At 37.8% G+C, this 21,411-nt stretch overlaps 3 pseudogenes; 2 read left to right on the top strand and 1 right to left on the bottom strand.

The window, feature by feature from the left end:
* Window positions 1–3,878: 3,878 nt before the first annotated feature.
* On the bottom strand, window positions 3,879–4,448 carry LOC140531958 (death effector domain-containing protein pseudogene; annotated as a pseudogene).
* Window positions 4,449–14,845: 10,397 nt separating this feature from the next.
* Window positions 14,846–14,942, top strand: LOC140497885 (U6 spliceosomal RNA; annotated as a pseudogene).
* Window positions 14,943–16,583: 1,641 nt separating this feature from the next.
* On the top strand, window positions 16,584–17,164 carry LOC140531362 (large ribosomal subunit protein eL20-like; annotated as a pseudogene).
* Window positions 17,165–21,411: the final 4,247 nt, after the last annotated feature.

Here is a 21,411-nt window from a genome sequence, read left to right as displayed (position 1 = left end):
TAAGAGTGAGGGAATGACTTCCATTCAATCCCAGATCCCAAATCTATTAGGAGAGGCTGTTCTAGATAGTTTTGTAAAAACCATCTTTCCCTGGTGCTCTATCCACTGCACCACCTAGCTGCCTCCAATTGCACAAGGATAGGGAAGGATAAAAGATATATCTTTGGAAGATGGTACCAAGTTAGTTTGTGAAGCTTAAAAATAATAAACAGATGTCCTGGAAGTATCCCAGGGACTATGAGTATGAGAGATGACTATTTTCTTTCAATGATAACGTTAAACTAACTCAGAGGGAAAGCTAAATTCCTGGAATCAACTTAGAAAGGAGACTTAAGCAGATATAGAATCAATTACAATATGAAATTAATACAATATAGAATCATTTACAAACTAGAATTAATTTGAATTTCCCAATTCCCCTCTTTGATTCTTGGGAGGCCACCTTGTGAGTGCTTGTCTTGTGTGAGTTGTCCATAAAACAGTCTTTTAGGCAAGCATACATTTGGCATTCAAATAATATGGCCAGCCCATCAGAATTTTGGTCTCTGCAGTAGCATTTGAATGCTTAGTAGTTTAGTTTGAGAAAGGACTTCACTGTCTGGTACTTTATCCTGCTAGGTTATTTTCAGAATCTTTCTAACACAATTCAAGTGCAAGCTATTCAGTTTCCTGGCATGGCATTGGTATACTGTACAGGTTTCTTATGCATACAAAAATGAGGTCAACACAATGTCTCTGCAGACCTTCAGTTTGGTAGAAAGTCTAATACCTCTTCTTTCCCACACTTTCCTTTGGAGCCTACAAACACTGAGCTATCTCTGGTAATGGGTGCTTCAACCTCATTATCAATGTGTACAGCCCTGGAAAATATACTGTCAAAGTAAGTGAACTTATCCACAGTAATCAAAACTTCTCCATTTTATGTTTCCATGTGTGGCTGGTATGGGGCTGATTGGCAGAGCACCTGTGTTTTATTGGTGTTAATTGTTAGACAGAAATGATCATAAGCAGCAGAAAATCGATTCATATGTTGTTGATTCTGAGCTTCAGAGGCTGCATTGAGTGCACAATCATCTGTGAACAAAAAAAATCATGCTCTACCTCTACTTTAGTCTAAGCCTTTTTCAGTTTAAAATTTCAGTTTTACCACCACTGTAGCAGCTGACCTTGATGCTCTGTTCATCCTCAGTGTCTAACATTGCTGAAAAACATCATGCTAAAAAGCATTGGGAGCAAGTACACAGCCTTGTTGGACTCCACTGGGAAGGTGTGAGAGCATCATACATTACCCAGAACCCAGGTAAGCATGCTGTCATGAAACTGACATACAATACTGATGAACTTCTCCAGTCAACCAAATTTTGACATAATTTTCCATAAGTCCACATGACTGACATCATCAAAAGGCTTAGTCAGATCAAGGAACATTGTGTGCAGACCTCTGGTATGCTCCTGTCATTTCTCCTGGAGTTGACAGGTTGCAAACACCATATTGACTGTTCCTTGACCCTGTCTGAAACCAACCAACATAAACATGTAAGCTAAAGTTAAAGTACTTTTCTAAATTGGCGTTAGCTTCATTATCATTTACCTTAAGACTGATGTTCATTTATTTCATTCTTCATTTTGGATTTAAGCCTCATTTATGAGGAGAAGCTGGTTTTACTACTTTTAACTGTCCTGTGATGTAAATTAGAAAATTATTATGTTGATACATTTAAGAAATTCAAATAAATGATTGAAAAATAAAAACCTAAACATTTTAGAGTACCACAAAAGGCAGCCTTTTGAAAATCTTTTGAATTAAGCATTTAAAAAACCCTCCAAAATGCCTGGTTTGTGTGTGGGGTGAACAATACAATTTGTGTGTATGTGTGTATGTGTGTGTGTGTGTGTGTACATGTGCGCATATGTATATGTATATAAGCATGTATATATGTATTTAGAAAAGAACTTATTATTAGAACATGATCAAAGTCTGTAGACTTTAGATTAGAACAATTTACATTTCACATATATAATTGTCTAATGTTGTTGCTTCTCAAAATTTTCCACTCCAACTAAACAGTTAGTTTCTCCCTTAGGAGAATGAGACACTTTAGGAATCTAATCCTAAACAGGACTACATAGCTCTTTGCAAGTAAAAGGTGATTATTTAGCTTCAATTGTAACAGACAACAAAAGACTTTGGATGGGAATAAGTACTTAACCTCAGATTGTTGTACAGAGAACATTGTATATCTCAAACAAACAGTCTATATGTAGATTGCTTGAACTTCCAGTTATGCTGTACACACAGGTGGTTAATTTCTAATTAAATAACAAATCTAAGTAAAATTGGATTTGCTTTTAAAATAAGACAAGGTAATTCATAAGTTACTTTCCTCTAAAACAGGAAGGTGATGCCATGACTTCAAATGAATTAAATTTAAGTGAGGGAGAGCTGTGCAAAGTCACCAGCCTCACTTTTCTCCTCCAGCGCCATCTGGGTCCACTGACAAGATATAGATCAAGACTTGCATATGAATTTTTTGGGGGGCTGCAGGATACATTTGTTTTCACTTCAACATGGAAGAAAAAGTGCCACGCACCCCTTTCTCAGGGAGTGTGTGCTCCTAGCAACCCTTCTCCCATCCTGAGTACACAAAGGCACTTGTGCACAAGAGCACACAGACAGGAGTAGGGGGGTGGGGTACTTGCTCTGCCCCAGTCCTCCCTTCTCACTGATTTGTTGAAGAGGAGCTGACAGAATGTAAATAAGGGACACAGATTAGGAAAAATACCCTAACTTCTGTCCCTGGGAAGTGGGGGGAGAGAGAGGAAAACATCAGGGGCCAGGAGTGAGCAAGTGAGGAGGGCACACCTTTAAAAATGTTGTTCAAGTAGTTCGTTAAAATGTCAACAGGGTGGAGGAATGTGGTAAATCCCTGTTACTACCCTGACTCTTACCTCTCTCCAGCAAGCTCCCGCATCACAGCCTTTTGGTTTCTCAGACAAAACAAAACAAACTAGCCCTCATGAAGCCTGAAGGCAGTTGAGAGAGCCTCCTATTGAATTCAGAACATCTTCAGCAGTAGTTCCACCGAGCATTCTGAGACAAGACTGCTTCTTCCTTCCTGGCTCAGGCTGGAGTCTGATAATATTTAATATAAAATTTTGGAATAATCTCTTTGTTCTCTCTGAAACAAACTCAGAGAGTGCCTCTTCCTACATCAACAAAAGCCAGATAGGGCTGACTTGGCATTCCTTAAGAGACCTTTAACCTAAGACACTTTTTTCTGAATGATGGGACGTTTTCCATATCTTAATATTTTGTGGACATATACTATGTTATGGCATATTAATGGTAAAGAAAACACAGACATCTTGGGTCATAATTTCTATCTGAAACTTTGTCAAACTCTGTTAATCTTATTGTATTTACAACCTATGAAATTAAGAAATTCCTTTCTAATGGTCTAGTTAGTCACTTATGGAGACCATAAATCTGAAACAGAACACCTTCTTTGTCCTAAAACAGATTTAAGGCTGGCTGTTCTTGGTATCTGGGAGCTAGATCTAGCTCCATGGACTCCATGTACTATTACTTTAAAGAGAATGAATTAATCTATAATAAATAACGGAAACGTATGCATTTAGTCTGTTGCCTCTACTTTAACCAAACTTAAAGGTTAACAATTCCCAGGCTTGTGGAAGTCTGGGTGGGGGAGGGCATGACAAGACACACCACTTACACTTTTTTGCCTTTTCTTTTTAAAAAATAAGGGGAGGGGGAGTGGAGATGACAAGAGGGGTGTGCAGAAAATCCCAAACAGTGTGTGTCCTCCACAGACAGATGCTGAGCTGAGGTCACAGATTTGTGAAAAGTGAGAGGAGAGTTAGGGCACTGCCTTCAACATCAAGTTCGTCAAGAGTTTCTGTTGGCCCAGCTCATAGTCCTCATCCACATTCACCAGCAACTTAACAGCCTCATGGCCCACAGTTTTTTTAAGTGAATTTGTGATGAAGACACCTTTGAATGCCTCCAGGAGGAACTCATTGATGCCAAAAGGCATCAAGATAGGTGAACTCTAGAGAGTTTGTTGTCACAGATGATGGAACCCAGGACCTGGGATTTGAGTATGGTATGGGCCTGGTTGAAACACTCAAACTGGTGTTCAAGTGGGCCCTGCTTATTTGAGGATATGTTGCTCTGCAGGGCTGTCTCATGCCCTCTCTCATGCCCTCACCTGAAGCCTGATGTTGCAGGTCTGTTTCTCCTTGGGGACTGGTGTCACAGACTTCAGATACTTCTACTGACTTGCAAGTGTTGTTCTCCCTCGAGCTGACTGTTTGATGTTCATCTGTTGGCCAGCATTGGGGCAGCACACCACAGGATAATGGGGAGGCACTGATTTAGGAGTCTGGGGACTTCCTGGCTCTGGGTTACTGTGGGCTCTAGGAATCATTAATAGGTAGATGACAAGCACAAAAAGTCATTTATTTAATTATATAGGATATGGAATTGACTACAAATGCAGAATAAAACAGTGGGATCTTTCATACTTCCATCCTATTATATTAACTCAGATGTACTGGATTATGTTATAACAATAAAATTCATTACATTAAAAAAATTGTAGCTTTACCTACCCTGGTTAGCTATGAAAGGAAGAAACAGGGACATGATTATAGCACTATTAAAAGTGGTCCTCTAATCTTAAACCTAAGGACACAGAATGACTCAGCATAGGTATAATAGTATAAACTAGCCTTAGTTCTCTTTGATTTCAGGTAAGAGTTATATTTACTATTTGGAACAGTACATACAGAAATAATACAGAGAAGTTTCACCACATTCACAGAACAGCATAACCAACTCAGAATTAATCAGGTAGGAAACATTCCTGTACCCACAATGGGAAAACTGAGTGAAGAGGATCCTATCATAGGCTACACCAACCTTTCCCAGTCACAGAGATCCACTTGTGGTAGTTCTCAGACTGGACTCCTTTGCTAGTGGCAATTTTCCCTAAAATAGTGGATTATTGACAATGATCATTCTGATGATTATATCTGAATCAAAACTCAGAACAAATTAGATTACATGTCCATGAGATTTTACCTCAAATAGCAAAATTTTGCTAATCAGTTTGTGACTCATAGTTATTATTAATCTCATGTTGTTTTGTTGTTAGCAATAAAAATTTACCAGGCTTCCAACAAACAAAAAAGATTCCACTCAACACCCTTTTTTTTTTCTTCTCCTTTTCTTCCCCTCCTTCTTCTCTTCCTCTTTCTTTTCCTCCTGCCCTTCCTTCTTCTTTTCCCCTCCCCCTCTGCTTCCTCTTCTTTGTTCTTCTCCTTCTTCTACTTTTCCTCCTCCTCCTTCTCCTCATCCTCTCCCAATTTAAACTCATCCTGGTGTCAAAATCAATTATTAGAAATGAAGAATATAATAACATTCTGGAATTCCACATAGGTGGTAAAGATATGACAATTCACTCAAAAAAAAAAAGACAGAAGAGTTTTTTTCTGGTACATGGAAGAAATAGCTGTGGTTGAGAGAAAGTACTACTCTCTAACTAGAAAACTACTAGTTTTCTTCTCTCTCTAATCAAAGACAAAATCGAGAGAAAAAAATACAGAGCCAAGATGGTGGAGAGATCAGTAATTGCTATCTCTCTCTCTCCTTGTTGACCTTGACTAGCCCAGAAAATGTCTCCCCAGGAAAAACCTTAGAACAGTGGGAGCAGCAGAAGGGGTAAACAGTCCCTTAGCCCATAAGGCTAAGAAAACCACTAAAGAGGGTCCCTCTTACTATGGCTGAAGGGGATCAGTGCAGGATAAGAGATGTCCCAGAGAGCCCCACCTCAGAAAACTGGGAGAAGATCCTGAGCCCCAGGGGTTAAGCCCACAAATGCCAACACCAGGACCCCAGGCATGTCTCAACATCCCAGGGGAATCGAGAAGACACTAGTGCAGATGGGATCACCAACCACTGAGCTTGCCTATGCTCTAACTCAACAGAGGAGATCTCCTGTGGCCAGACCACCCCTCCCCCACACTTGACAAGCTATCTCCAGGGTAACTGCATGGAAACCCCAAAAGACCTCAGCTGGCTTCAGCTTTCCAACACCAGCCAGCTCAGCACCAGGTAAGTTGCAGCACTTCAGCTTCTAGTAAAAAGAACCAGAAGCCACAACACACAAAGCCTCAACTTTTAGGCACAATAACTGTGAGACAGAGCCCCCTGTGCCCCAGATGCAGAGATCTACTTTAAAATCCAGGAAAAGGGTGATTATCATGAGTAAGAAGCAAAGCAGAAAAGAAAAGACCATAGAATCCTTCTATGGGGACAAGGACCAAAACACAAATAACAAAGAGGTCAGCATTGAGACTGTGGAAGAAGACAGCATTGACACTGTACTCACATCTGAAATCTCAAAAGGAACTGTGAACTGGTCTCAAGCCCAAAGAGCATTCTTGGAAGAGCTCAGGAAGGATTTTAAAACCCAAATTAGAGAAATAGAAGAAAAACTGACCAATGACCTTAAAAATATGAAAAAAGAAATACCAGAAGAATTTAAAAGAACAATTAGACAAATGGAAAAGAAAGTACAAAACCTAACTGCAGAGAATAACTCCTTAAAAAGAACAATTGGACAGATGGAAAAGGAGATGCAAAAATTAACTGAAGATAACAATTTGATAAAAATTAGAATCAGGCAAGTAGAAGCTAATGAATCTATAAGACATCAAGAATCAGTCAAACAGAATCTAAAGAATGAAAAGACAGAAGAAAATGTAAAATATCTAATTGAAAAGACAACTGACCTGGAAAATAGATCCAGGAGAGAAAATCTAAGAAATCTATAATGAGAAAAAGGGCCTGGACAAGAAATCATCGAGGAAAATTGTCCAGAAGTCTCAGATCCAGACAACAAAATAGTCATCAAAAGGATCCACTGTTCACCTCCTGAAAGGGATCCCAAACTAAAAACACCAAAGAATAACTTTACCAAATTCCAGAACTATCAGGTGAAGGAGAAAATACTGCTGGCAGCCAGAAAGAAACCATTCAAATATTACGGAGATACAGTCAGGATCACACAGGACCTCGCAACTACTATATTAAAAAATTGAAGGAACAGAAATATGATATCTTGTAAGACAAAGGAGCTGGGACTACAACCAAGGATTAATTACCCAGCAGGGGCAACTAGGTGGTGCAGTGAATAGAGCACCAGTGCAGGAGTCAGGAGGACCCGAGTTCAAATCTCATATCGGACACTTGACACTCACTAGCTGTGTGACCTTGGGCAAGTCACTTAATCCCAATTGCCTCATCCTGGATCATCTCCAGGCATCCTGATGAATATCTGGTCACTGGATTTAGATACTCTGGAGGAGAAGTGAGGCTGGTGACCTGCACAGCCCTCTCTCAATCAAAAAAAGCAAAGTCAAGTACAAGTCATGTCATTATTTCTCTAATGGTATAGGCTTCTTCAGCAGTGAGGGATGAACACACAATTACTCAGAAAAATAGAGCGTAATATTTCAGGCAAGGAGATGGATATTCAATGAAATAAAGGATTTCCAGACCTACTCGATGAAAAGGCCAGAACTCAGTAGAAAATTCGATCTTCAAATGCAGGTCTCCAGAGAGGCATAAAAAGGTAAACAGGGTAAAAAAACTTGTTACTCAATATGGGAAAACTGTTTACATCCCTATAAGGGAAGATGATACTTGTTAATCTTGAGAACTGTATATTTATTATGAGATATAAAAGAGATATACGTAGATAGAGGAGTGGATATAAATCAAATGATGTGATGATAACAAATGTAAATTAAGGGTGTGAAGGGATTGTAACACAAGATGTGAAAAGGAGGAGGCAGAAAAAATAAATTACATCACAGGAAGAGGCACAAAAATATATTACAGTAGAGGGAAAGAGGGGAAGGGGATGAGCATTGTCTGAGAGGTACTCTCATCTGATTGGATTCAAGAAGGGAACAACAAACTCAGTTAAGTATAGAAATACAACTAGCTCTATAGGCACTAGGAAGGGAAGGGGGAAAGAAAAGGGAGAGGAAGTTAAAAGGGAGCGAAGAAGCAGTAAGGAAAAAGAAGATTAAAAGGAAAGGGGACTGAAAGAAGGGAGAGAAAACTGAGTGAGGCAGTGGTCAAAAATTAAAACTTTATTGTGGAGGGGAAAAAAGAACTAAAAGTGTGAACAAGAGGAAAGGGGATGGAGGGAAAGACACAAATAGTAATCATAACTGTGAATGTGAATGGGATGAACTCTCTCATGAAACAGAGATGGATAGCAGAATGGTTAAAAACTATAATCCAACAATATGTTGTTTACAAGAAACATATTTGAAACAGGGGGATACACGCAGAGTAAAAGTAAAAGGTTGGAGCAGAATATATTGTGCTTCATCTGTTGTAAAGAAAAGCAGGGGTAGCAATCCTAATCTCAGAGAAAGGAAAAGTAGAAATAGATCTAATTGTAAGAGATAAGGAAGGAAATTATATACTGCTAAAAGGCACAATAGACAACGAAGCAATTTCATTACTAAACATATATGCTCCAAGTGGTATAGCATCCAGATTCTTAGAGGAGAAGTTAAGGGAGCTACAGGAAGAAATAGACAACAGAATTATACTAGTGGGGGACCTCAACCTCCTCCTCTCTGAACTTGATAAATCTAATCTCAAAATAAGCAAGAAAGAAGTTAAGGAGGTGAATAAAATTTTGGATAAGGTAGATATGATAGATCTCTGGAGAAGACTGGATGTGGAAAATTGAATGAAGGAATACATCTTTTTCTCTGTGGTACATGATGCATATACAAAAATTGACCATGTACTAGGCCATAAAAATCTCAGAATCCAGTGCAGAAAGGCAGAGACAGTCAATGCATCCTTATACGTAATCAAAGGCCATGAAAATATAAACCAAAAATTTATTGGAAAATAAACAATCTAATCCTAAAGAATGAGTGGGTTAAATAACAAATTATAAAAACAATCAACAAATTCATTCAAGAGAATGACAATAATCAGACAACCTACCAAATCTTATGGGATACTGCAGAAGCAGTTCTTAGGGAAAGTTTTATATCTTTGAATGCCTACATGAATAAAATAGAACAAGAAGAGATCAGTGAATTGGGTATGCAGCTGAAAAAGCTTGAAAAAGAGCAAATTGAAAATCCCCAAGTAAATACCAAATTACAAATATTGAAAACCAAAGGAAAGATTAATAAAATTTAAATTGAGAAAACTATTGAACTAATGTTTTATGAAAAAAACCAATGAAATTGATAACACTTTGGTCAATTTGATTTAAAAAAAGAAAGAAGAAAACCAAATTGCCAGTATCAAAAATGAAAAGAGTGGACTAACTGCCAATGAGGAGGAAATTAAAACAATAATTAGAAATTACTTTGCCCAACTGTGTGCCCATAAATTTGACAATCTAAATGAGATGGATGGTTATTTTAAAAAATACAAATTGCTCAGATTAACAGAAGAGGAAGTTGAGTACTTAAATAACCCCATCTCAGAAAAAGAAATTGAACAACCCATCAATGAACTCACTAGAAAAAAATCTACAGGATCAGAAGGATTTTCAAGGGAATTCTATCATGCATTTAAACAACAGTTAATCTCCATACTATATTCACTATCTGGGAAAATTGCTAAAGAAGGAGTCCTACCAAATTCTTTTTATGATACAAATATGGTTCTGATACCTAAACCAGGAAGAGCCAAAACAGAGAAAGAAAATTATAGACCAATTTCTCTAATGAATATAGATGCAAAAATTTTAAATAAGATACTAGCAAAAAGAATACAAACTTATTACAAGAATAATACATTATGACCAGGTAGGATTTATACCAGGAATGCAAGGCTGGTTCAATATTAGAAAAACTATTAGCATTCTCAACAACAAAACTAACAGAAACCGCATGATTATCTGAATAGATGCAGAAAAAGCCTTTGACAAAATACAACACCCATTCCTATTGAAAACATTGGAAAGCATAGGAATAAATAGAACTTTCCATAAAATAATAAGCAGTATCTACCTAAAACCATCAGCAAGCATTATATACAATGGGGAGAAGCTAGATGCATTTCCAGTAAGATCAGAGGTGAAACAAGGATGTCCATTATCACCACTGTTATTCAATATGGTAATAGAATTGCTAGCTGTAGCAATAAGAGAAGAAAAAGAAATTCAAGGAATTAGAATAGGCAAAGAGGAAACTAAGTTATCACTCCTTACAGATGATATGATGGTATACTTAGACAATCCCAGAGAATCAATTAAAAAACTACTTGAAATAATAAACAACTTTGCAGGTTGCAAAGTTGCAGGTTACAAAATAAACACAGATAAATCATCTGCATTTCTATGTATTACTGCCAAAGCCCAACAGCAAGAGATAGAGAGAAATCCCGTCCAAAGCTCTGGTAGAAACCATAAAATATCGGGGAGTATACCTGCCAAAATAAACCCAGGGACTATACGAATGAACACAATTACAAAACACTTTTTGCACAAATAAAGTCAGATCTAGGTAAGTGGAAAAACATCAGTTGCTCATGGATAGGCTGAGCTAGTATAATAAAAATGACAATTCTACCTAAATTAATAAACTTATTCAGTGTCACACCAATCAAACTACCAGATAATTATTTTCTAGAGATGGAAAAAATAATAACAAAATTCATCTGGAAGAACAAAAGGTCCAGAATATCAAGGAACTAATGAAAAGAAATGCTAGAGAAAGTGGCCTACCCCTATCAGATCTCAAATTGCATTATAAAGCAGCAATCAACAAAACCACTTGGTACTGGCTAAGAAATAGAAGGGTAGACCAGTAGAATACTCCAGGACAGTAGTCAATAAATATAGCAATCTATTGTTTGATAAACCCAAGGACCCCAGCTTCTGGGATAAGAACTCACTGTTTGACAAAAATTGCTGGAAAAATTGGATAAAAATGTGGCAGAAACTGGGCATAGTCCAATGCCTGACATCACAAACAAAAATAAAGTCAAATGGTTACATGATCTATGTATAAAGATTGATGCTACAAACAAATTAGGGGAGCAAGGAATAGTGTATTTGCTAGATTTATGGAGTATGGAGAAATTTATGATCAAATGAGAGACAACATTATGAAGTGCAAAGCAGAAAATTTTGATTACATTAAATTGAAAAGTTTTTGCACAAACAAACCCAATGCAACCAAGATTAGGTGGGAAGCAGAAAATTAATAAAGAATTTTTCAACTAGTGTCTGTGATAAAGGCTTCATTTGTAAAATATATAGAGAACTAAGTCATATGTACAAGAATACAAGTCATTCTCCAATTGATACATGGTCAAAGGATATGAACAGAGAGTTTTCAGAGGAAGAAATTAAAGCTGTCTCATAATCATATGAAAAAATGCTCTAAATCACTATTGATTAAAGAGATGCAAATCAAAACAACTCTGAGGTATTACATCACACCTATCAGACTGGCTAACATGACAAAACAGGAAGATGATAAATGTTGGGGAAGATGTGGGAGAGTTGGAACACTAATTCTTTGTTGGTGGAGCTGTGAGCTGATCCAACCATTCTGGAGAGCAATTTGGAACTATGCCCAAAGGGCTACAAAAATCTGCATGCCCTTTGACCCAACAATATCACTTCTGGGACTCTATTCCAAAGAGATCATAGAAATGGGAAACGGTCCCATGCTCGGGGTCAAGGCCCGAGCCCCCTGGATCCCCCTGACCCATGGGCCTCTAATCTGTGGGCCCTGAAGGAAGGAGACTGGAGACAAGATGATCCAGGCAACAACAACTTTATTCAGCTGAGGGTTAGGGTTTATAAAGGCTGTATCCACCAATCACATACATGCTGAGCTCATCCCATTACTTCACCATCTCGTGACTATTCCACATCCTTACACCCGCAGTAAGGAAGAAAGCTTATCTTGTTCCTGCAGCTAGTTCCTGGGTTCCCAGGCTCACTTGTAACTTTACTGTACAGAACATCAGGTTCCAGGGTCACACAGAGCTTCTGCCAGGGTGTGCGTCAGCACCGTTCCCACAGGAACAGGCTTTGCCTCTGACTTGCACCCCCTGGGACCCTCTGGGCCCCTTACAGTCCCACATGTACAAAAATATTTATAGCAGCTCTCTTTGTGCTGGCCAAAAACTGGAAATCAAGGGGATGCCCATCAACTGGGGAATGGCTGAATAAGCTGTGGTATAGGAATGTAATGGAATACTATTGTGCTATGAGAAATCATGAACAGGAAGACTTCAGAGAAGCCTGGAAAGACTTACATGAGCTGATGGTGAGTGAAAGGAGCAGAAGCAGGAGAACTTTGTACACAGCAACAACCACAGTGTGGAAGGAATTTTTCTGACAGACTTGGTACTTCATTGAAATTTATGGACTTAAAACATTCCCAATGGACTCTTGAGGCAAAACACTTTCCATATCCAGAGAAAGAACTATCAGGTTGGATCTCAAATAAGAACAGACCATTTTCTTTGGTATTATATTTTTTTTGTTTTATTTTATGGCTTGTCCCACTCATTTTAATTGTTATATGCAACATGTATTTAATAGGAAAGTATGTGTAGAACCTATATAAAATTGCATGCCATCTCAGGAAGGGAGTGGGGATGAAGGGGTAGCAAGGGGGAGGGAGGAGAAAAAATCTAAGATATGTGGAAGTGATCATCGAACACTGAAAACAAATAAAATAATTTAATTAAAAAAAAAGTCAGAAAAACACTAGCTAATTACTACAAATCTCCAGAATAATAGATATTCATCTATTAAGGTATTGTATGTTAATGCTTCAAGTAAAATTAAATTTCTAAGACAGGAGTCTGTTAAGACTAAATTGACTCAAGGTGTATCTTCAATATATATTGTTTCAAGTGTACCTTCATAATTTTCGTAATCACAAATTGCCACATAAAGTACTTATACACTACAAACAAACTTATAAATTATCCCCCTTTGTCACAGAATGTTTCTAATGGAAGAGGGAATCCTATTTTCTCCAAAAACCAATTCATGAGTTCTTTCAAAGGGGTGATAATATTTTATGACCTTGTTCAAGCAGAAGGAACTTGAAAAGCTTGCAAAGAAGGAGATTTTACAGTCTCTCTCTCTTTCTCTCTCTTTCCCTCTCTCTCTCTCCACAAAGTAATTATTATTCTTCTCTTTTAAAATATACCCAATTAAATGCTTCATAGGCTTTAATATTATGTCACTAGCTTCTAAGGACTTAAGTAACAATTTCACAGTATCCAGATCCAAAGGAGTTAAATTATGCAATCACAAAATCTTATACCCTTAACAGCATTTATCATTAATCTAAATTATGAAACAAAACTGTTATTCAGATGACATTGAATTAATCAAATTCATTTCCAAATCATCATATAAGAAAGCCATTCATTTTGTAACTTCTGAGATTTTACATTAAATCACTTCCAAAATCTAATAAAGCATTCTATTAAATAAATTCAATTCAAATAAATAAATAAATAGTATTTATATAGTGCTTATTATATACCAGATCTTATGTTAAGCACTTCACAATCATATGACCCTTGAAACAATCCTTTTATCCTCTTTACAGATTAGTAAACTGAGATTAAAAACATGAGGCTGCTTACCTAAAATTACACAGTCAACAAATTTACAGAGAGATCATATTTTTAACTCATATTTTCCTTGATCCATTTTGTTTCTGTATTTTGCTTTAATGCCAAGCCCTAATGGTAAGAGAGGCACCAAAATTCGCTGAAGAGAAGAAATCCTTAAAAAGCAGAATTTGGCAAAAGTGGAAAAAGTAGTACAGAAATTCACTGAAGAAAATAATTCTTTAAAAATTAGAATTGAGCAAGTGGAAACTAACTCCATGAAACTTCAAAAAACAATAAAAGAGTCAAGAAATGAAAAAAATAGAAGAAAATGTTTAAAATTTCATCAGAAAAAGAACTGACCTGTAACATAGTTCGAGGAGAGATAGTTTAAGAATTATTGGACTGCTTAGAAACCATGATCTAAGAAAGAGTGTACATATCATATTTCAAGGAATTATCAAGGAAACCTGCTCAGATAACTTAGATCCAAAGGGCAAAATAGAAACTGAAAGAACCACCAATCACCTCCTAAAAGAGTTCCTAAATAATGAAAACTCCCCGGAATAGTCTAGCAAAATTCCAGAAGTGCTAGGTCAAGGAGAAAATATTGCAAACAACCAAAAAAATAATGCAGATATCATGGAGCCATACTCAAGATTTAGTGACTTCCATATAAAAGGAACAGAGGGCTTTGAATATGATATACTGGAAGGCAAAGAACTAAGATTGCAGCCAAGAATATTCCACTGAGCAAAACTGAGTGTAATCCTTCAGGGGAAAATGGATATTTAATGAAATAGAAGACTTTTAAGGCTTCTTAGTGATAAAACCGGAGCTGAAGAGAAAATTAGACGTTCAAAGAGAAAAGACACAAGAGAAGCACAAAAAGGTAAAAATGAAAGAGTAATTATAAGGGATTCAATAAAGGTAAACTGTTTACATTACATTATATGGGAAGATGATACATTTAACTCCTAAGAAATTTATCATTTTTAGAGCTACATAGACAGGGCATGAGTTGATAATGTTTGTATTATAATCAAAAGAAAAAATAAAGAGAGAAAAAGGACACACTAGGAGAAGAGGGAAGGAGAAGTATAATGGTGATGGTATTTTCACATAAATGAGGCATGCAAGGAAGAGTTTTTGCAAGGGAGGAGAAATTTATTCCATGTGTTTCAGTAACATATATAATAAAATCAAACAGTACAGAGAAGCATGGCCTCTGCACAAAGATGACATAAAAATTTGTGAGATATTATATATTTTTTAAAATGGAGAGGAAAATAAAGGTATGTTTAGCAGGTGTTACTTGAACCTCACTCTTGACAGGAATTGGTTCAAAGAGTGAAAAATACACACACATAGACACCCCTCTCCCCCCATGTTCAGTTAGGGATAAAAATTTAACTTACCCCAGATGGAATTTAGAGGGGAAGGGATTAAGAGAAAGGGGGAAATGATTAAAGGGTGAACAAATGGTTAGGTAGGTAGTGGTTAGAAGTAAAATAGAATTTTAGGGAGGGAGAGGATAAAAAGAAAGAAGAAGAAACAGAAGAAAATGAGATGGAGGGAAACACATATTTTGTAATCATAAGTATGAATGTAAATGGGATGAATTCACCCATAAAACTGAAGAGGTTGACAAAATGGCAAAATGACAAAAATTAGAAACTAGAATCCAACAATATGTTGATTACAAGAGACCCATGTGAAACAGAAATACACAGACAGTTAAAATGAAGGTCTGGAGCAGAATGTAACATGCTTCAACTTAACTAAAAAAATTGCAAGGATAGCAATCATGACCTCAGACAAGTAAAAACCAAAATAGACCCAATTAAGAGATGAGCAGGGAAACTACATTATGCTTGAAGATACCACATACAATGAGATAGTATAAAAATTTTTGCAAGAAGTTTCTCTGATAAAGGCCTTATTTCTCAAATATATACTCAGTTCTATAACTGAGTCAAATTAATTAGTCATTTTCCAACTGATAAATGATCAAAAGATATAAACAGGCAATTTTCAGAAGAAGGAATCAAAGATATAATCTTATGAAAAAATAGTCTAAATCACTGTTGAGTAGACAAAGTCAAATTAAAACCATTCTGAGGTACCACTTCATACTTACTAGAAATGACAAATGCTGGAGGGGATGGGGAGGGAAAATAGGTGATGAAATGTTGGTGGAATAGTGAACTGGTCCAACCATTCTGGAGGAAAATTTGGAACTAAACCCAAAGGGTCTAGTGCATACTGTATAAGCTGTGTATACCCTTTGACCCAACAATACCACTGTTAGGTCTGCATCCCAAAGAGATCAAAGAAAAAGGAAAATATGTACAAAAATATTTATAGCAGCTCTTTTGTGGTCTCAAAGAATTGGAAATTGAGGGGATGTCCATCAACTGGGGAATAGAATATAGCATATTACTGTGATAGAGTACCATTGTGCTATGAGAAAGGAAGGGGGGGTGGTTTAAAAAGAACCTGGCAAGACTTATATGAACTGATGCAAAATGGAATGAGAAGAATTGAGAGATCATTGTGCCCAGTAACATCAAGTTGTAATAATGATCAACTGTGAAAGACTTGGGTAATCGGATCAATTCAGTGATCTAAGAAGATTCCAAAGAACTCAAGATGAAAAAATGCTATCCACCTTGGGAGAGACAACTGATGAGCTCTGGGAGCACACTGAAGCATAATTCTCTCACTTTCTTCATTTTTCTTCCTTTAAAAAATATGTTTTACATTATTTCACATGTATAATTGTCATCATATCACCAGCCTTCTTAATGGGTAAGGGAGGACATGGGAGGGAGGTGAAAAATTGGAATTCAAAATTTAAAAAGAAAAGAATATTGAAAGTAAATTAAAACACCTTTTGCGGGTTGGTGGGGAGTGAGGTGGCAGCACCATGAAGGTCTCGGGCACCCTGAGAGAGTATAAGGTAGTTGACCACTGCCTGCCTACTCTCAAGAGTCCTGTGCCTCCTCTTTATTGGATGCACATCTTTGCTCCTAATCCTGTTGTGGCAAAGTCCTGGTTCTGGTACTTCATTTCCCAGTTGAAAATGATGAAGAAGTCTTCTGGAGAAATCATATGCTGTGGACAGGTCTTTGAAAAGTCCCCTCTCAGGGTGAAAAATTTTGGCATCTGGCTGCACTATGATTCCAGGAGTGGGACCCACAACATGTACAGGGAGTACAGAGACTGACCACTGCTAGTACCGTGACTCAGTGCTACCGCCTGGGCCCACCCCATCCAGATCATGACAATGGAAGAAATTCTTGCCAAGAAGTGCCACCGGCCCGCAGTCAAGCAGTTTCACGACTCCAAAATCAAGTTCCCTCTGCCCCACAGAGTTCTGCGACACCAGCACAAACCACGCTTTACTGCCAAGAGGCCCAACACCTTCTTCTAAGTGCAGAAACATGGAGGCACCTGTTTTATTTGATCTGTTTAAATAAACTTCTCAATTGGAACCCCCCCCAAAAATAAAAAAAGAAATCAAACTTAAAAAAAAGGATATATAGAAAATTGACCTTTGACTTTGTGTTACTTCCAGGCAAAGATACTCTCCATATATATGTAATCTGGCCTAATTGTACAGAAGTTTCTGACTTTGTTTTCTTGAGTGTTCTTTCCACTTCCTCACATAAAGTATCAGGCACTGGGGTGTTAGCTTATGAAGGTGCTGGTTCTACTCTAATTAAAGATAAAAAGCGGTTGCTACAGAAGCACTAGTACATCTCTTCCATTTCACATCTCTTTGTTGCCCTTGTTCTATAATAATAACTTAATTCTACATTGTCATATTTCTTACAACAGGTTTAGTAGTATTAAATGAATTATTCACCTTCATATAGCTAGTAAGTAGCAGACCTGGGATTTGAACCCAGGTCTTTTCATACTAAATCCAGTATTTTTCCCTCTCTACCTCATTATCTCCAGAAATACTCTTGCCATAATCTGACTTAGTTTGGTCTCTCTCCAATCTTTTTTTCAAGCTTGTTTCACTGCCCTTTATTGTTTCATGAGGTGATTCTGCTCCTCATTTTCATCTCTGTAATGTTTCATAAATGAGTTCAAATCAAGTCTTTGATACCTTTGATTTCTTAATCTCAAAACATATTTTTTTCATCATCCTCTTCCGCTCTCACCTTCTTAGTCAAGTTATCCAGTACTGGAGTATATGTTCACTTAGTTTAAAAGTTATCAATATGGGAATCATTTGAGCTGAATGAAAAGTCCATGAAACAGAGTTTCTGGGTAATTAGTAATCAATTTATTAATTAAGCTAGCTGATAATTAATAAATTGATGCTCAGTGGTTTCTCTCTGTACTCAAAGACAAAACCACTGAATAATATCTTTAGGAAAGGAAGTGACCCTGGTAGGTGAAAATCAACCCTGATTGGTAAATAATTAATGAGGCTGTAGACATTTTAATGAGGAGATAGGCTAAAAATCTTAAGCTCCTCCTGCTAAGAACATGACCTGATCATGTTATTCAACTTCTTTCAGCAATCTGGACAAAGGAATCCATCTCTACACATACCACTCCACTTGGTTTCCTTCTTCATAAATTGGGCTACTCTAGACTGCAGTGGGGTGGGGTTGGGCTGCAAGGGTATAGACTCATTTCCTAAGGGCAAGAATTCACCTAGATTCTAATCTGCTTGTAATCTAATCTAATCTAATCTAATCTAATCTAATTCTGTTGACAAGGTCTTTAGTTGGGTGAAGCCCACAATCACAGAGCATGTACTAGGGGGATTTGAGCAATCTCATCTATCAGCAATGTCCTTCAGAGAATGACTGAAAGATCTATAGGCCTGGTCCCTGAATGAAGAAACAGAAAGGAAAAAACTCAATCCTAATTTAATAATTGGTTACTAATATAATTGAAAAATAATCGCTTCTCTCATATTTCACCATCAGCCATTTGTCTGTGTGCATTCAGATCATCAAATGTTTAGAACAAGGATTATGCAAAATCTTGAAAACCTATTTACTTTGAACTGGTGCTAATTACAAGCAATGTCTAGCTAGCTCCCTTCCTCTGCTGTTCACCGTTCCTCTTTCTTCCCAGATTTTGCCAAAAATATGAGCTACCCCCAAACGTACTTAGAGTCTGTGTATATGGATGCTTTCTTCCCATCTAAGAGTTTTAGAGCCTGATTCGGAGCATACAATTCACAAGTTTGTGCAGACCGTGCCTTAGGTAAATGGTTTGCTTGCACCAGAGAACTTTCATCCCCATCTACTATAGCATATCCATTCAATCTTTCTCCTTCTGCTACCCAGGAGGATCTATCTATAAACCAATTTACTCCTTCAAGTAGTGGAGATTCCTGTAGATCCTCTCTTACTTTCGTTTGAAAATTTATCAAATCTAGACAACAGTGTTCCAAACACATAGTCTCTCCGGGGGAGGCTGATAAGAAGTCAGCCGGGTTAAGCTTGTGATCTTGTCATAATACTAGATCATCCTTTTCTAATAATATAGCCTCATATTTCAAAATTCTTGAATCTGTTAGCCACCTTCCGACTTTTTGGTTTAGAATGGCTCACACCTGATGTGGCATACTCACAATCAGACACCCCCCAAAGGTTATTCTTCTGCTTTCCTCTACCAGTAGGGTGGTGGCCGCCACAGCTTGTATGCAGGTTGGCAAACAAGCCTCTTGCCACTGGATCTAACATTTTTGATAGGAATGCCACCGGGTGTCTCTGTCCTCCTCTTATTTGTGCTAGGACCCCCAGGGCCACTCCTTTATCTGTATTTACTAATAGATGAAAAGGCTTCTCCAAAGAGGGCAGTGTTAACATTGGGGCTGAGATCAAAATTCCTTTAAGTTGTTTAAAGCTCTTTTCACTCTCGAGGTCCCACTGGATTTGTTCTGGCTTCCCCTCAAGCAAATGACTGTATAGAGGTTTGGTTAGAGTTGCATAGGAATCAATCCAATTTCTACAATATCCTACCAGGCCCAGAAATTTTCGGAGTGTTCTCTTTGTCTCTGACCTGGTTGTCTGTATTATCTCTTCCACTTGGGAGGGATCTAATCTCTTCTTCCCTTTACTTATTAAATGACCCAAATATTTCACTTCCCTTTCTACAAACTGCAGTTTGTGAAACTCTAACCCTTGTAACCTTAAATAGTTCAGAAGTCTTCTAGTTGTTAGACTGACTATCTCACACTTTTTTCCTGCTATGAGTAGGTCATCCACATACTGAAGGACTTTAGTCCCTGAGAGAGGGTCAAAGCCTTCTAATACTCTTTCCAGGACTTGCCCAAATAGGTTGGGGGATTCTGTGTATTTTTGGAGTAGGACACACCATCTATACTGTTGTTTCCTTCCAGTATTCGGGTCCTCTCAAAGGCAAAAATATCCCTACTTTCTTTGTCCGAGGGGCAGCTCCAAAAGGCATCTTTTAAATCTATTACACTAAACCATGCACTATCCTCTGGTATACTCCCTAATATAGTATAGGGATCTGGTACTACCGGATATGAGGGCAATATAATTTTATTGATTTCTCTTAAATCCTGTACCATTCTATATTTCCCATCCCTTTTCCTCACAGGAAGAATAGTGGTATTGAAGGGAGAGATACAGGTCTCTATAAGTCCTGTGGCTAAAAGCCCTTCAATCATAGGCTTTAATCCCCTCCTTCCTTCCAGTGAGAGTGGGTATTGTCTGACCCTGACTATTGTGTTTGGATCTTTCAACCTGACTCTGAGTGGTGGGATGTTCATTCTTCCTGGATTTGTTGGACTAGCCCAGACTCGGGGATCAACCTGTTCTTTCTCATCCTCTCTCATCTCATATATTTTAGTTGGTACTATCAAAGTGCCATAGGGTATTAGGCTAACAGAAAGTTTAATTATTAGATCTCTTCCCAAAAGATTCACCCCGCTTCCGGGACCAGGAGTAATTGTGCCAACACTCTGATCCCTTGATATTCCAATACTATCACTTTAGTTAGGGGAATAGGAAAATTCTCTCCTTTCACTCCTGAAACTATTAGAATTTCTGAGGATAAACCTGGTCCCTGGGGTAGCTGGTTTATTGAAGTACGAGTTGCCCCCGAATCTACTAAAAACAACTTTTCCTCCCCTTGAGGTCCCACCCCTAAATTTATTAAAGGCTCTGAGTGAGACTTTTCAACTAGCCCCTGACATACCTAATCCTCAAGTTCCATGAGGGAACAGACCCTCTGCTCATCCTTTTGTTGGGGACAATTCCTTGACATGCGCTTCCTCCCACATACCTAACAAGTCAGGGGCCCTTTCTGACCTGTTCTTCCTCATACATTCTGATTCGCCCCATTGTCCCTTTGCCTCATGTTTCCAGGGGTCTGATTTCAGTTCCAACCCTGCTGATCTTCATGTTGTTTCATAACAGCATCAGCCACTTTCCGTATCGACTGTACAAACAATTTTGCTTTCTATTTTTGTTTCTCATCATCTCTTCTCACAAAGACCCTGGTTGCCTCCTCTAATAATTCCCCTAGTGGCCTCCTATTCCATCCTTCTATTTTCTGCAATTTTCTACTAATGTCCAGCCAGGCATTTGTGACAAAATGGACTTTTAACATGGCCTCTGTATCGGGGTCTCAGGATCTAGACCTGAGAATTTCCTGACACCCTCTTTCAATCTTTCTAAAAATTCTGAGGTTGTCTCTTCCCTTTTCTGCATAATTTCAAAAGCCTTTTTCAAATT

This window comes from Notamacropus eugenii, chromosome 3, assembly GCF_028372415.1.
Source record: "Notamacropus eugenii isolate mMacEug1 chromosome 3, mMacEug1.pri_v2, whole genome shotgun sequence".
Taxonomy (NCBI): Eukaryota; Metazoa; Chordata; class Mammalia; order Diprotodontia; family Macropodidae; genus Notamacropus; species Notamacropus eugenii.
Note: the sequence above shows the minus strand (reverse complement) of the source record. Positions and strands in the feature narration are given on the sequence as shown.